Source organism: Mastomys coucha, unplaced genomic scaffold, assembly GCF_008632895.1.
Source record: "Mastomys coucha isolate ucsf_1 unplaced genomic scaffold, UCSF_Mcou_1 pScaffold20, whole genome shotgun sequence".
Lineage (NCBI taxonomy): Eukaryota > Metazoa > Chordata > Mammalia > Rodentia > Muridae > Mastomys > Mastomys coucha.
Genome location: NW_022196903.1, coordinates 53,082,085 through 53,087,579, shown reverse-complemented (window position 1 = coordinate 53,087,579; position 5,495 = coordinate 53,082,085). Strand labels below are relative to the sequence as shown.

At 39.0% G+C, this 5,495-nt stretch overlaps 1 pseudogene; it reads left to right on the top strand.

The window, feature by feature from the left end:
- Nucleotides 1-1,652: 1,652 nt before the first annotated feature.
- On the top strand, nucleotides 1,653-2,068 carry LOC116098147 (annotated as a pseudogene).
- The last annotated feature ends 3,427 nt before the right edge of the window (nucleotides 2,069-5,495 follow it).

Below are 5,495 nucleotides of genomic sequence, written 5' to 3'. Positions count from 1 at the left end.
GAGAAATACCAAACTAAGGACAGCTTGGTATTAGGATCCCGGTTCTCAAGCCTCTTGGCTCTGGGGTGCCAAGCCGGAGAGTGCTCAGAGAGTGCTTTTGGTTTCCAACACATGTGACTGGAGCCATGGGTACCTTCATGTGTAAGCTTTGGTGGGTTTCGACCACCCTTTCACAGGTGAATTAACACCAACTCCTCAAATTTTCCACAATATACAATCAGAAGGAACATTACTAAGTTCAGTTAAGCCACAGTCTCCCTGATACCCAAGGCACACAAAGTTTCAACAAAGAAAATTTCAGACCAATTTCTTGCATAAACATGGACACAAAATACTCAAAAATTACTCTCAAATACAAAAATACACAAAAGATCATCCACCATGATACAGTAGTTTTCATTCTAGAGATGTATTGATAGTTTAATATACAAAAATCAGTAAATAAATTTACTATATAAGTAAACTGAAAGAAAAATGCACAGAATATATAAATATATCATTAGGTACTGAAAAAACTTTGACAATATCTACTACTTCTTCATGACAAAATCTGGGAGATATTATGTATATAAGGGACATGCCTTAATATAAGAAAGGCATATTACAGCAAGCCTGTAAGCATCATCAAATTAAATAACGAGAAACTGAATGGAATTCCACTATAACCAGGAACAAGACAAGTTGTCCACTCACTCCTTATCTATTCAAAATAGTACTTGAAGTATTAGCTAGAACAATGAGACAACTGAAGAAGATCAGGGGATACAAATTGTCAAATTGGAAAGGAGGAAGTTCAAGTATCAATATTTACAGATGATGTGATAGTACATATAAGTGAACCCAAAGACTTTACCAGGAAACTCCTACATTTGATAAACACCTTGAATGAGGTGAGTAGATGCAAGAGTAACTGACAACAATCAGCACCCTATGTAAACACAAAAGGCAAACAGGCTTAGAAAGGATTCCGTGAAACGAGACCCTCCACAACAGCCACAAATGATATAAGACATTGGAGAAGATATAAGATGATGGAAAGATTTCCTGTGCTTATGAATCAATAGGATTAACATAGTAAAATTAGTGATTTTACCAAAAGTAGACTAAACACAATCACCATCAAAGTTTGAACACAATTCTTGACAGACCTTGAAAGGACAATACTCAGCTTCATGTGGAAAAAAAAAAAACCCATAAAAGCAATTCTGTACAATAAAAGAACATCTGCAGGTATCGCCATTCCTGATTTGTTGGCATGTAGAATGCAAATAGATCCATTTCTATCACACTGCAGAATACTCACATCCAAGTGGATCGAAGTTCCCAACATAAAATGAAATGATTCAACCTCTTAGAAAAGAAAGTTGGAAATAGCCTTGAACATATTGCCACAAGAGACAACTAACTGAGAAGAACACCTGTGGCACAGGCAGTAACTAGAACAATCAATAAATGGGACCTCAGGAAACTGAAAATCTTCTGAAAGGCAAAGGACATCACCAATAGGATAAAATGGCAGCCTACAGAATGGGAAAACATTTTCGCTAACTCCACATCTGACAGAAAACTAAAATGCAAAGTAACAAAGAACCACAGAAATTAGGCATCAAGAAACCAAACAATTCAATTAAAAATGGGGTACAGCTCTTCCGGGGACGGTGCTTAGAGGCGCTCAGGATGGTCCAGCGTTTGACATACCATCGCAGGCTCTCCTACAATACAGCCTCTAACAAAACTAGGCTGTCTCGAACCCCTGGAAACAGGATTGTTTACCTTTACACCAAGAAGGTTGGGAAAGCACCTAAATCCGCATATGGCGTGTGCCCAGGCAGACTGCGAGGGGTTCGGGCCGTGAGACCCAAAGTCCTTATGAGATTGTCTAAGACAAAGAAGCATGTCAGCAGGGTCTATGGTGGCTCCATGTGTGCCAAGTGTGTCTGGGACAGGATCAAGCAGGCTTTCCTTATTGAGGAGCAAAAAATCGTTGTGAAAGTGTTGAAGGCACAAGCACAGAGTCAGAAAGCAAAATAAATGCAGCTTTTTTAAATAATAAAAATCAAGACTTGGAAAAAATGGGGTACATATTTAAACAAAGCATTCTCAAAGGAGGAATCTCTAAGGGCTCAGAAACTCATAGAGAAATGTTCAACTTTCTTATCCCTCAGGGAAATACAAATGAAAACTACTTTGAGACTTACACATTTCAGCATGACTAAAATCAATAACACAAATGACAGCTTATGCTGGCATGAGTGTGGAGTAAGGGGAACACTCATCCATTGCTGAAGGGAGTGCAAACTTGTACAGCTCCTTTGGAAATCAATATGGCATTTCCTCAGACAATTGAGAATCAATTTATCTCAAACCCAGCTATAATACTCCTGGGTATTGCCCAAAGGCTACTCAATTATACCAGAAGGACACTTGCACAACTATGTTCACAGCAGCTTTATTCATATTAGGCAGAAACTGTAAATAACATAGATGACTATCAACCTATGACTGGATTAAAGTGAATGTGGTAAATATACACAATAGTATTATTCAGTTGTTAAAAATAAAGACATTGTGAAATTTGTAGGTGGATGGATAGAATCAGAAAAAAAAATCATCCTAATAATGGTAATCCAGACAAACACAGTGTGTATTATTCTCTTATAAGTGGATACCTAACAATGAAATGATACTAACTAAAGATGATAAATGACACATTTTACAGTTACATGTTTTTTGCTCCTAAAAAGCTTAGTCTAGTAAATTAATGGATTCATCCCAATTTTCAGAGCCACACATCTAAGTCTCTCATCAACATACATTTACAGTAGCTGTATAGTGACATTCTGTCGTTTTTAGTGAGTAATGACCTAAAATCTGTATGACAGCTCAGAGAGAACATGAAGTAAGTATGTGACTTTCAGGCGAGAAGGTACCTGCTGTTGGCTTATGCACTGTCCTCTTTTAGCAGGAAGAATAAGTCTTCAGAAAGCTCAGGAGGTGAAGACCTTAGCCAACCCAGCTAGTTTGATGCAATCTTCATAAAATGGAGGACAGCAGGAATAAATACTGATCACTTATTAAGAAGGTATTATTTCATAGATATCCTCTTAAATAAATTAAATGCTTGAATTGTTCCGTGGAAATTGAGTTTAGCACTGGTGACTCTGACCAGAACATTACAGTCTCATATGATGAGCCAGTTCCTCTGAGATGAAGCAGCAGCAACAGCAGCAGCAGCAGAAGTGTTGCTGCACAGACTGTGGGGAAGCAATCATCACAAGGTACATAGCATGAGTTTAGGAAAGATATGAAAATGTTCACTAGAAATGTGTGTGTGTGTGTGTGTGTGTGAGTGTGTGTGTGTGTGTGTGTGTGTGTGTGTGTGAAATTCTTAGACTACTGGAGACTAAGAATAGAGCAATGACATAGTGTGGATCAAGATCACCAACATGAATTCCTTTATAACAACTAAGTGAAAAACTGAGAATAAATAAAATACATTCATGTAATAAAGTGAATTTTAAGGAAAGGGAGAATGAGTCCTCTGTATCTAATTGACTTAATTAAATGCATGTGCCTTGCCTAGTGTACTGGTGCTGATTTTAAAGTGAATTATTTATAAGACAGTAAAAATTTGGTAATGATTGCAAACATGAAGTTAGGTTCATTTGCTTTTGGTGGTATTCATACTTTGTACCCAGCGATGTAATGACATTAACTGGAATTATTAACTGGAATTCTATTTTTAAAAATTAACAATTTCATAATTTCACATTATCTGTTTTCAGTTTAATTTTCTTGTATGTACGTGTATGTGCACGTGTGTGTGTGTGTACATGTGTGTGTGGGGGGAGGGAGGGGGTGTTGAAGCAAAAGAAGGAGGGAGATCTCAACCTGTGTTTAGATTGACATCAATCAAACCCATGCTCCTCCTGCCTTAGCCTTGAAAGTGCTAGGATCATAGGCGTGTGCCACCATACCTAGCTTCTTTTTCCATTGTAATCTCCTATATATAGTAGTAATTGATATTTCAGCAAAGTAAAAATAGACTTGTCACATTCACCACCTAAACTTAAATTCATTTGGCATTTCTTTGTGAATGAATATTTTAATGAGTAATTGTATTGGTAAGTATTGGAGGAAACCTTGAGGATTTTGAATTTAAATAATTTTATACTGCTTGAGAATTGGAAATATGTATCTCATTCTTAATGAATAGCTTACTTGTAGTGGGAAATATTTAAAAAGATCACCCCTCAAATTCTCCTGCCCCTCTGGACCACGTTCCAGCTGTGGTGCCAGTACTGGTACTGACCGGCCACATCACGATGCTCTAGTGGCTCCTGCTATCCTCTTCCAGCTAGCAATATCATCTTGCTTACACACAACGCTCCACACACCCCACAATCAATCATCTAGCGCCTAGTTACCCTGTAGAAATAGGACTTTTAAGGCTTAATTATCCAATCAGGTTTATATGTCAATAAGATCACAATTTACAAGATGCCAATACAATAATATCAGAGCCAAATGATAAAGATAGTGTTTTAACCCAATTATTCTAACCTTGTAAAAATCTTATCTACTTATGGCTGTTTAAAACCATGCAGGGTCTGGATCGACTTCCTGTTCATCTGCCTCCATGTTGATTCTCCTGCTTTTTTTTTTCTGACCTCCGACCTTCCTTACTCCTAAACGTCTAGCTCCGCCTCCCTATTACTGCCTGTCCAATCACAGACCTGCCACTGCCCTCATGTGATTGGACAGAGAAAATGCTGCAACACTTACTCAATATTATGTTACAAAGGTCAATTTAGAAACTTTATATACTAAGACTGAATTAATTTTAATTGAAACACAAATCTATTTCATTTACCTTTTTTTATAAGAATCAATTTACATAGACTTAATAAATAAGAGGTGAGATTTCCAGATATGTCTGAAATATATAGAAAAGATCTATTTTATTAGAAATCATTGCAAAAGATGCTATAATGAGACACAGAGAAATTTGAAATTCCCAGGACAGTGTCTGTCTAATCTTACTGCTAGAAAGGAGGAGGCTGCTGATGAGTGAGCTGTGGGAGGAGGCTGAGGAGGCTGCTGATGAGTGAGCTGTGGGAGGAGGCTGCTGATGTGTGAGCTGTGTGAGGAGGCTGCTGATGAGTGAGCTGTGGGAGGAGGCTGCTGATGAGTGAGCTGTGGGAGGAGGCTGCTGATGAGTGAGCTGTGGGAGAAGGCTGCTGATGAGTGAGCTGTGGGAGGAGGCTGCTGATGAGTGAGCTGTGGGAGGAGGCTGAGGAGGCTGCTGATGAGTGAGCTGTCAGAGGAGGCTGAGGAGGCTGCTGATGAGTGAGCTGTGGGAGGAGGCTGCTGTCGGAGGAGGCTGCTGATGAGTGAGCTGTGGGAGGAGGCTGCTGATGAGTGAGCTGTCTGTGGGAGGAGGCTGCTGATGAGTGAGCTGTGGGAGGAGGCTGAGGAGGCTGCTGATGAGTGAG